The sequence below is a fragment of the Littorina saxatilis genome, linkage group LG9, assembly GCF_037325665.1.
Source record: "Littorina saxatilis isolate snail1 linkage group LG9, US_GU_Lsax_2.0, whole genome shotgun sequence".
NCBI classification, from domain to species: domain Eukaryota; kingdom Metazoa; phylum Mollusca; class Gastropoda; order Littorinimorpha; family Littorinidae; genus Littorina; species Littorina saxatilis.
Genome location: NC_090253.1, coordinates 28,585,871 through 28,598,016, shown reverse-complemented (window position 1 = coordinate 28,598,016; position 12,146 = coordinate 28,585,871). Strand labels below are relative to the sequence as shown.

Genomic DNA, 12,146 nt, shown 5'->3' with positions numbered 1-12,146 from the left:
CAAGAAAAGTGTACTACTTAAGGCGTCAAAGAAGATTTGGGGTTCGAGGATCGCGAACTAGAAGGACGGTAGTATGTGGATCACAGAGAGAGGGAGAGAGTGCGAGAGAGAGACACAGATAGACAGAGCGAGAGTGCGAGAGAGAGAGAGAGAGAGAGAGAGAGAGAGAGAGAGAGACAGAGAGACAGAGACACAGAGAGAGAGAGGAGGAGGGAGAGAGCGAGAGAGAGAGAGGGAGAGAGGAGGAGGGAGAGAGAGAGAGAGAAGGAGGAGGAGGGAGAGAGAGGGAAAGGGAGAGAGGGAGAGGGGAGGAGGAGGGGGAGAGAGAGAGAGAGGAGGAGGAGGGAGAGAGAGAGAGGGAGAGAGAGAGAGGGGTTGAGATAGAGAAAGAGGATAGCGATAGGGTGAGAGAAAGACGGTGTAGAGAGAGTGACAGAGACAGAGAGTGAAACAGAGAGAGACAGAGCGAGAGTGAGTGAGCGAGAAGGGGGAGAGAGAGAGAAACATGCAAACTGAAATATAGACAGAAAGTCAGGCAGGCAGCCAGTCACACGGACAGACAGTCGATGGCACTAGAGTTATACACAGAAGTAATCAACTGGAGTTAGGGGCTTCGGGCGAGAGAGCAGCAGAAGCAAGCAGAGAGAGAGAGAGAGAGAGAGAGAGAGAGAGAGAGAGAGAGAGAGAGAGAGAGAGAGAGAGAGAGAGAGAGAGAGAGAGAGAGAGAGAGAGAGAGAGACAGAGAGAGAGGGAGAGAGACAGAGAAAGACAGAGAGACAGACAGACAAAGAAACAGACAGACAGATCACATACAGAGAGAGTGACAAAGAGAGGAAGGTGAGGGAAAGAGACAGGGACAGAAAGAAAGACAGAGAGAGAGAGAGACAGAGAGAGAGAGAGACAGAGAGAGAGAGACAGAGACAGAGAGAGAGAGAGACGGACAGACAGAAAAAAAGAGAGAGAGAAAGAGACATAGGGACAGAGACAGACAGACAGACAGGCAGGCAGAGAAGAAGACATTGATAGAGACAGAACCACATGCAGATAGAACAGCAGTCAGCGACAGAAAACGAAACAGGTTAACCCACAAGACCGCAAGTCTTTCAAGAAGGACGAACAGTTGAGAGTCTTTTCCAAAAAGCATCAGGTCAGGGGAAATTCTACGGCTAATCCAGACGACGACAGATCTTCAATCCTTGAGCTTTGGTTCCCCCTCCGCTGACCTTTCCCCTGCCCCCCGAGTTGACAGACGGCGAAATGTCAAAGTCCCCCCGCTGTACCCGTCAGCCCTTTTGTTGCTCTTACATACCGATACAATCACACACTCGCACGTACACTCCAAAACCCTTGCCATGCTTAGGACGGCTACACAAACCCTAACGAAGAAAACACACACGAGCAACAAATAAGAGAGGGGGAAAAAAAGGTGTGGTGCCCTTCAAAAACCAATGTCCGTCCGTCAGCCTTAAGCCCTCGTAATTGAACACCCATCTTTCAGCTTCTGTCATGAATGCTGAGAAAACAATGCCATTGTCAATCTTCAGGGTTTTTTCCTTAATAGTAACGTCATAGCCAGTAACGAACAAAGTTCAAGTAACGTGAACTAAATAGAGAGAGAAAAACTCTCAGAAAGTAATCACAACAAGAAGGGCAAAGCCCATACGACTCACATGCTTGACCTTGACCTTTACATGACCTTGACCTTCAGGGTCAAGGTCAAATAACTAAACCTAGCAATGACATCATACACTAAGAACTGCTTTACACATTTTTCCTACCAAAATACATGTGACCTTGACCCAAGGTCAAGGTCATCCAAGGTCATGCAACACAAAGCTGTTAATTCAAGACATAGGAAGTACAATGGTGCTTATTGGCTCTTTCTACCATGAGATATGGTCACTTTTAGTGGTTCACTACCTTATTTTGGTCACATTTCATAAGGGTCAAAGTGACCTTGACCATATGTGACCAAATGTGTCTCATGATGAAAGCATAACATGTGCCCCACATAATTTTTAAGTTTGAAACAGTTATCTTCCATAGTTCAGGGTCAAGATCACTTCAAAATATGTATACAATCCAACTTTAAAGGACCCTTGCGACCTTGACCTTGAAGCAAGGTCAACCAAACTGGTGTCCAAAGATAGGGCTTACATTGCCCTGTATAGCATACATAGCTAAGGTTGCCATTCTCGATAACTTCAGAAAAAAATGCGAAAATGTGAAAAATGGTCGTTTTTAAGATAACAATTACGGCCCCTGTGACCTTGAACTTGAAGTGAGGTCAAGTTGCCGCACATGTTTTTTGAGATCTTGTAACCATACACCATCAGGCCACATCAGGTGTTGATAGACTTAATAGTGTCCAAGAAATATCCAACGTTAAAGTTTTCCGGACGGACGGACGGACGGACGGACGGACGCCGGGACGGACGGACGGACGGACGACTCGGGTGAGTACATAGACTCACTTTTGCTTCGCATGTGAGTCAAAAATCATTTTGTCAATGAATCGATCACCCAAACAATGAAATCAATCCCGCCCCCTGAAATCTTTACTTTCGGTCCAGAGAGATAAAAACCCGACACGAGTTCTTCGGGCATAAAAAACCCTGCTAAGAAAAGTTCACACAAGTTTCTCAATCTCTCCAAAGGAAAATATACTGGGAAAAGCAATGAGTCTAAACAGTGAAACGTCGCACCTGATTTGCTTCAACGTCAGCATTTAAAATTCATACTTGTAGAGCTAGCAACACCCAGCTGAGTTTCTAAAGCTCAACAGATCAAAATTTCTCACGCAGAAAACAAAATCAATCACACATGAACAATCAACCAAACCAAAAAGCTCCACAACTTCACGCCACTTTCAATCTTTCAAGCGTAAAACAAAATCAGTCACACGTGAGTAATCACACTTCAACCGAAACCAAAACGAAAAGGAAAAAAGAAAGAAAGAAAGAAAGAAAAAAAATCAAACAAATTCGAACCTCTTTCAATTTACGACGTCAGCAATCATAAAACGAAGCACACACACAGGAAAGATAAAAACTCAACAGAACAAGTATCGCAGCCCTCTTCAAGTCCACTCTCCATTCGATTCTCGCAACAGCAGCCAAAACAGAAGCAGGTGCGCGGAGAATACAGTTAAATTACCTGCCAGGTAGCAAACCCTCCCCTCTTCGACAGCAGGGAGGCTCGAATTCAACAGGTAGGCTTTTGTCAGGAATCAAACTCCCATCAGGAGAGTTGGGGGGAGAGACTTTACGCCTGGCTGGAGATCGCGACAGTGTTTCTCTCCCTCACAGCACACTGAACGCTACTAGTTGGGAAAGAGAGAAGAAGAAAATAAAAGAAAAAGAAAATCCGATCGCCGAGGAGTGCTGACATTGACAACTCGCGAGAGGAGATTGAATGACACTAGAAGTATGCACGAGGAGTCGGATTCTCGATACTCAAACTGAAGTGACGAACACGATTCAACCATCCCTCGTTCCTTGTGCGTTATCTTGTTCTCCTCCTCATCAAACACATACAGTTTTCACAAAACGAACAATTCGCACAAGCACCAGAAAAGCGTGAAGGTTCTCAAACTTCAGTATAACTTCCTCACCACTCGATCGTTCGAGACATTCAAAAGAAAGCAGATATTAGGCAGAAGATCTGTTGAGAGAGAGAAGGAAATCCTAGCTGTCTGTCTCCCTCTCTCTTTCGGTTTCTCAGCTGCCTGTTTGGGATCGTTTGCATACCGATTTTACTGTCGCCGTCATCTGATCGCTTAGCTGGTTCGGTACACTTGGCGCAAACATACACACACATGTACACAAACAGGTCACAGAGATAGATAGATAGATAGACAGATAGATAGATAGATAAGAGAGGGGGGGGGGGGGGGGGGGGGGGGGAGAGGACAGGGATTCCAGTTTGACAGCATTCGGCAATATATGTAGCTCGTTTCACAGCTCGGTCAGGTTCTGGCCAGACATTGATACAGCCTTTGATTGCTCCGTCTTACATTCGGACCCCCCCCCCCCCCCCCTCTCTCTCTCTCTCTCTCTCTCTCTCTCTCTCTCTCTCTCTCTCTCTCTCTCTCTCTCTCTCTCTCTCTCTCTCTCTCTCTCTCTCTCTCTCTCCTACATCTCCCCCCCTCTCTCTCTCCCTCCCACATCTCTTCTCTCGCTCTACTCTCAGTTTCTAGTTTAACAAGGCGTCTCAGATCGACCTATAGTGTATCCAAAAATACTATCTTTTGAATTCTGAAACTTCCCAAAACCCCTTTACTGATAAGGTCATTCTTCAGCCAGCCGATACACAAAACTACCTTGAACTGGTGCTGATTGTAAATCCTCTACCTTTCTTTCTTCACCCTTCCGCCCCCCTCCCCCTCTCTCAAATCTACGTTAAATCGACAATACTAGACAATTATTATACTGATACGAGACAGGTAATCGGGATAACCGATTCAGTAAATAAAAACATCCTTGGAAATCACAGCAACAACACCAAAACAAGAAGGGCAAAGCCCATACGACTCACATGCTTGACCTTCTGCTTTACACATTTTTCCTACCAAAATACATGTGACCTTGACCCAAGGTCAAGGTCATCCAAGGTCATGCAACACAAAGCTGTTAATTCAAGACATAGGAAGTACAATGGTGCTTATTGGCTCTTTCTACCATGAGATATGGTCACTTTTAGTGGTTCACTACCTTATTTTGGTCACATTTCATAAGGGTCAAAGTGACCTTGACCTTGATCATATGGGACCAAATGTGTCTCATGATGAAAGCATAACATGTGCCCCACATAATTTTTAAGTTTGAAACAGTTATCTTACATAGTTCAGGGTCAAGGTCACTTCAAAATATGTATACAATCCAACTTTGAAGAGCTCCTGTGACCTTGACCTTGAAGCAAGGTAAACCAAACTGGTATCAAAAGATGGGGCTTACTTTGCCCTATATATCATATATAGGTGAGGTATTCAATCTCAAAAACTTCAGAGAAAATGGGAAAAATGTGAAAAATAGCTGTTTTTTAGACAACATTTATGGCCCCTGCGACCTTGACCTTGAAGCAAGGTCAAGATGCTATGTATGTTTTTTGGGGCCTTGTCATCATACACCATCTTGCCAAATTTGGTACTGATAGACTGAATAGTGTCCAAGAAATATTCAACGTTAAAGTTTTCCGGCAGGCCGGACGGACGGACGGACGGACGGACGGACGGACGGACGACTCGGGTGAGTACATAGACTCACTTTTGCTTCGCATGTGAGTCAAAAACTGCTTCCAACACAGGTGTCCTCCGAAAATCTTCCTGTTGGCTCCACCCCCCACCCCCACCTTATCCACCCCACCTATCAACCCCACCCAAAACATTCGCGAATTTCGAATGACACAGGCTGCCTTGTTAGACAGATAACGAATGCAACACGGACAAAACCTCGGGCGACCCCCTACTGATCAGTTTCAAAGAATTTAGCATCGATTCAGATACTGGTCGTTGTGTGACGCAGTAAACAGCGAATACAATGCATAGTAATAAAAAGTATATCATAACCGAACCCCCTGCTCATTTTTCGCCGGCAATTTGAAATAAACTAAAGCTTCACTGTTCTTCGCTTGATTTTTTTTTAATTTTTTTTTTTATTTCTGCTATTTGTTGATTTACAGCAGATCCGTGAAGTTACACCCATATTCAATGAATTCTTTGAAAAAGCATGCCTTGAGCAACCCCCCGCGGGTTAGGGGGAAGAATTTACCCGATGCTCCCCAGCATGTCGTAAGAGGCGACTAACGGATTCTGTTTCTCCTTTTACCCTTGTTAAATGTTTTTTGTATAGAATATAGTCAATTTTTGTAAAGATTTTAGTCAAGCAGTATGTAAGAAATGTTAAGTCCTTTGTACTGGAAACTTGCATTCTCCCAGTAAGGTATATATTGTACTACGTTGCAAGCCCCTGGAGCAAATTTTTGATTAGTGCTTTTGTGAACAAGAAACAATTGACAAGTGGCTCTATCCCATCTCCCCCCTTTTCTTGTCGCGATATAACCTTGAATGGTTGGAAACGACGTTAAACACCAAATAAAGAAAGAATGCCTTGAGCAACACATTTACCCATGGTGGAATAGCTTTGTAACCCGGTCTTTAAAGTCCATGGATTACAGCAGTATAGTCGAGCCTGCCTCCACGACCACCTCTCGATAACGAACACTTGCACACAACGACCACCCCCAAAGGACCCACGACAATGTCGTTTGGTGTTTTTTTTCTCTCCATAGTTAACTTTTCCATGGCAACCGCCTCTCTTCTTCTTCTGTGTTCGTGGGCTGAAACTCCCATGTACACTCGTGTTTTTTGCACGAGTGGAATTTTACGTGTATGACCGTTTTTTACCCCGCCATTTGGGCAGCCATACGCCGTTTTCGGAGGAAGCATGCTGGGTATTTTCGTGTTTCTATAGCCCACCGAACTCGACATGGATTACAGGATCTTTTTCGTGCGCACTTGGTCTTGTGCTTTGCGTGTACACACGGGGGGTGTTCGGACACCGAGGAGAGTCTGCACACAAAGTTGACTCTGAGAAATAAATCTCTCGCCGAACGTGGGGACGAACTCACGCTGACAGCGGCCAACTGGATACAAATCCAGCGCGCTACCGACTGAGCTACATCCCCGCCACAACCGCCTCTCTAAAACGACCTCTTGTTCGGTCGACTGGGTTGTCTTCATCGACTGGTTCGACTCTACCTATAACGTAAGCTTTTTTTTTATGATAGGACACCTCCATATAGAGGCCGCATGCCTGTACGTGTTGGCCTTTTATCGTAGCGTAGCGTATCTCCCTGCGATGAGAGGACATGTATCTGTACTATTCGGACACTTTGGGATGGTCCCATTTAAACACATCAACATTAATTATACCCACTATCGTCTAAATAGGGCGGGGATATAGCTCAGTCGGTAGCGCGCTGGATTTGTATCCAGTTGGCCGCTGTCAGCGTGAGTTCGTCCCCACGTTCGGCGAGAGATTTATTTCTCAGAGTCAACTTTGTGTGCAGACTCTCCTCGGTGTCCGAACACCCCCGTGTGTACACGCAAGCACAAGACCAAGTGCGCACGAAAAAGATCCTGTAATCCATGTCAGAGTTCGGTGGGTTATAGAAACACAAAAATACCCAGCATGCTTTCCCCGAAAGCGGCGTATGGCTGCCTAAATGGCGGGGTAAAAACGGTCATACACGTAAAATTCCACTCGTGCAAAAAACACGTAGTGTACGTGGGAGTTTCAGCCCACGAACGCAGAAGAAGAAGAAGAAGTATAAATCATACACCAGCTCAAAGAATAAACCATACCCCGTTCTTATTCATCGTCATATTTCTTGTCCTGACAGATGCAACTCTATTCAACGTACTTTCAAGCAGCTTCCCAGCTTAGGGAATGTATTATCTCTGTCGCTTTTGTAGTTCAACAATAATGCATACAGAACAGGCTGCCTCTTTGTCCCAAATGCCTTTTAAATGCACATGCTCACTAAAATAGAAAACCGTCTCCAACTAATTCAAACCAAGCAAACTGATCAACAGTATTAGAAAGGGCAGGTAAGGACATTCTGCAACATGCACACTATCGTCTAAATCAAACATCCGCGCAAAGAATTAACAATAACCAATCGTCATACAGTATTTCGTGTCCTGTAACACGAGAGGAAAAGTTTGCGTAGATAGAGAGAGGGGGAATGTCCGGTACCCGTTTCGGGAATCATGACACCCGTTCAAAACACACATATTCAGATCCAAATACATACACCTCCTGTCCACCCGTGCACATTCCTCCTCCTTATCCCCGACCCCCCCCCCCCCCTCCCCCTCGTCTAACGTCGACTCCCAAACCCGTCCCCCTCCCACTCACCCAACAAACACCTCCACCCCCCCCCCCTCCCCCGCCATTTTTCAACTCAATCCAAACTCGTTTTACGTCGGTGTCTCCCAACACAACATTGATACCACCAAAGAAGACTGATCACAGGGTTGGCTATACAGTTTCTGCAACCCGACACCCGAATGACAACCATTTCATAACTCTCAAATACCACGCACCAACACCCCTCCTCAGTCCTGCCCCCACCCAAGCCCCCACATCCCTATCCCCAGACCACCCCCCGCACCCACAAAACAGATACCCAGTTTGCAATGCGTCAAGCTCAAACACAATACAACATTGATATTCCGGATAGATAGATCAAGGTGGATGCTATACAATTTCTGCAACGCCGCAACACTCCAATGACACCCGTTTCAGACACCCGAATAGTTCCCCCCCCCCCCCCCCCCCCGAACCCTTTTTTCTGCCTTCAATTCCATCAAGTGGCTTTACATAGGAAGAAGAGAAGAAGGGGAGGGGAGAGAACCACACTTCTGTAGTGTGATGGAATTTTGATAGACTAGGCCAGCCAGGACCGGAAAGTGGGGTTTGATCAACCGACAAACCCAGTCTCGGTTAAAACACCTGTCACCAAACGGCCACAATAGCCACCATTGAGTGGCACTGCTGGCAGGGGGAAACACGGGGGAGGGTAGCGCCGCAAAGAAATCACGTCCGCCACACAAGGAATAATTTCTGCGACAATATTTGGCCCCGTAATCAACGCCGTTCTCTGTGTCAACCTATTGATCTCTCGTCGTTTTCTCTCTCTCTCTACTCTCTCTTTGCGCCAGGAGCTTTTTGCTGCAGTTTCGTTTTTCCGCGATCGCTGCAGCCTAGCTCTTCCTTTCACCTCACGCTGATAGTTGTACCTTGACTGCCAGAAGGTCTTTTACCTGTAATTATGAGGTTTAATAAAGATTGTAGAATAGCCTGGGGTGGAAGACGGGAGGTGGCGGTATTAAGGAGAGACAGAAATAGACAGAGAGAGAGACAGACAGACAGACAGACAGACAGACAGGCAGGGACAGACAGACAGAGAGACGGAGACAGAGAGACGGAAACAGAGAGAGAGGGAGACACATACACAGACACCGCGAGACAGAGACAGACAGGCACACACACACACACACACACACACACGCACGCACGCACGCACGCACACACACACACACACACACACACACACACACACACACACACACACACACACACACACACGCAGAGGGCGAGCAGCGATACAGCGAGCTGAAAGAGAAAGAGACAGTCAGTTACACCAAGAACTCGATGTCGTCCAGGAGACACACCTCCTCTGACCAAAACAGTTTTCTAGCACCAGTAGTTTCATCGCCTCAAAGCCATCGAGCCGTGTCCCCCCATAGTCCACACAGTTCTCATCGGGTCACGATCTCCGCCCCTCTCGTTTCGCTTCATTTCAGCCAGCTCAGGATTTATTTTCTCATTCAGCACACTTGGACCCTCCCCTCTGATGCCTTGTAATTAAAGCTCTGCCGGGCTGAACGACCACTCAACTCATCCATGAAGGAAATACGAATAAAAAGGTAAAGAACGAAAGGTAGGATGGAAGGAAGACAGAAAGGATTCAAGGTCGCACGCACGCACGCACACACACACACACACACACACACACACACACACACCACACACACACAACAGTGAAAAAAGAACAAAATGAGCAAGAGGGAAATAACAAAGACAGCAAAAGTCAATTAATAAAGTCAAGGAGGGGAGGGGGGGGGTTGGTTGTTAGGAGAAGCAACAGGTCAGACAAACAACAAGGAAAATGTCGATCTCACACTTAACCCGTATAACATTTACAGCATCTTCCTCATAGTCAATCACATTTGCACGATTTTCAAATTAGCATGATTTTGAACAAATATTATCCCTGAAGAAACAAAAAACATATCCGAAAGTTCATGCACCAGTTCACAAAGAATATCCTCATCAAAACTTTCCTCGATGCAAGAGAAATCATTTTCTGCATGTTGATGCACCAGTTAGTTGACAAACAATATCCCTATCAATTTTTTCCTCAACATAACCCAACCCTTACCTTTCAAAAGGATCTGATCACATCTTTGTGACGTACGTGGTACAACTCCACCCAGGCGACTTACTCTCCAAAATGGAAATCCTTCGCAGTCATGCTAAATTCGAAGAAAGAAAAGGTCTAAAGTTTCTACGACGGCATACTGACGCCTAAAGTAAAACATGTTTTATATAGAGCACAGTGATAATCAATGAGCGACATTTCCAAGTAATTGACTTGTAGCAAAACAACATTTGACATTTTAGTACATTGTACTAGGCCGCCTTCTGGAAAATTAGCCAATAGGTGTGTGTGTGTGCGTGTGCGTGTGTGCGTGCGTGTGGGCGTGCCTACGTGCGTGCGTACGTACATGCGTGCGTACGTACGTGCGTACGTGTGTGGAGTGCGTGCGTTCGTCTGGATGTCTGTGCCTGCGTGTGTCTGTCTGTCCGTGAATTGGTATGTGTGTGCATGTGGCTCTGTGTATGCAAATTCGTCAGTCCGTTCCTATAATCCGCATCTGCAGTGTCTGTGCGTATCAATTCATTCACTACACCTCACCGTATCCAAGCTCTCTATCAAGACTGCAAAGTCATTCCAAAGGCCCATTTCTATCATGTCTGTTACATACAACATATGTGTTTGCAATTTCGATCAGAACCTGATCATTCACCAGTCACGTACGGCGGTGGGTCTTCCCAGAGCCCGACCAATTGGCTCCATGCGGATGCATGGTTGCAGTTTGATTAACTGGGACCTGTTTTCCACTTATTAATTGCCCGCGACTGCTCGTGCATACGTTAAGCTCCCTTAGCCGATTGCGATCAGACACTGTAACGATTTTGAACGGTTGGAAAATAATAAGCTAAATCGCGAAGAGTGGCCTTCGCCGTTATGCAGATTGATGGAAACTGGGGCGCATACTAAGTGGGGAGGGAGGGAAGAGTGTTCTCTCAAATATTGCTGTACAAATGACCCATCGACTGATGACAAGGCTTTTTTTTTTATCACCAAACCACGAATCGGTTTGAAAGTGGTGAATATGAGCACGGGATGCACGAATGGAACTCGGGATGAGTGGAGTGAGAGACGGAACTCGGGATGAGTGGAGTGAGAGACGGAACTCGGGATGAGTGGAGTGACAGACGGAACTCGGGATGAGTGGAGTGAGAGACGGAACTCGGGATGAGTGGAGTGACAGACGGAACTCGGGATGAGTGGAGTGACAGACGGAACTCGGGATGAGTGGAGTGACAGACTGACTGACTGACTATTATGGTTTAACGTCCTCTTGGACCAACTGGTCCATATTGGGACACGTATTGGTAATACGCTGAAGATATGGTGTGATACTTTGATTCGAACAAGCCCGCTGTGACTGTCTTCTTCGACACACCAGCATTGGGTTTGTCTCGTTTAATTTTTTTTTTTTTTATTTTTTTGCTTAACGCCCAGCCGATCACGAAGGGCCATATCAGGGCGGTGCTGCTTTGACATATAACGTGCGCCACACACAAGACAAAAGTCGCAGCACAGGCTTCATGTCTCACCCAGTCACATTATTCTGACACCGGACCAACCAGTCCTAGCACTAACCCCATAATGCCAGACGCCAGGCGGAGCAGCCACTGGTTTGCCAATTTTAAAGTCTTAGGTATAACCCGGCCAGGGTTCGAACCCACGACCTCCCGATCACGGGGCGGACGCCTTACCACTTGGCCAACCGTGCCGGTGGTTTGTCTCGTCAAAGTATCGAAATACGATCATGATAATCAGAGACGAAAGATGATGCATGCGTGTCTTCGTGTTTTCCAAGCCCTGAGACTTTCGCTGTGAACGTGGGATCTTTTTCGTGCGCATGTGTGCTACAAAGCCAGCGCGCTACTAACTGAGCTACGTCCCCGCCCTGAGTGAGAGACGGACACACACATTAAACGGAGGATCGTAAGGACAGTGCTTGATCAGTGTGAAGGCTGTTATTGATGGATTGATTGATAGATTGACTGATTGATTGATTGATTGATTGATTGATTGACTGACTGATTGATTGATTGGATGAATGGACGGACGGATGAACTAAAACACAATGATGTATATATACACGCTTTCGCGATCACCAGTCTTCCGGACAAAAAACAATGTACGGACTCTCTCTCTCTCTC

General features: G+C 46.2%; 1 long non-coding RNA gene across 2 annotated transcripts in view; it reads right to left on the bottom strand.

Moving 5' to 3' along the window:
* Positions 1-3,292, bottom strand: part of LOC138975791 (uncharacterized) — a 40,194-nt gene extending 36,902 nt beyond the window's left edge. Inside the window, exon 1 of one of the 2 annotated variants that reach the window (XR_011458749.1) lies at positions 3,157-3,292. This is a non-coding gene — a long non-coding RNA (uncharacterized lncRNA). Of the gene's footprint in view, positions 1-2,990; positions 3,102-3,156 lie in introns of those variants that run through there. The other variant, XR_011458750.1, reaches the window with a different exon arrangement.
* Positions 3,293-12,146: the final 8,854 nt, after the last annotated feature.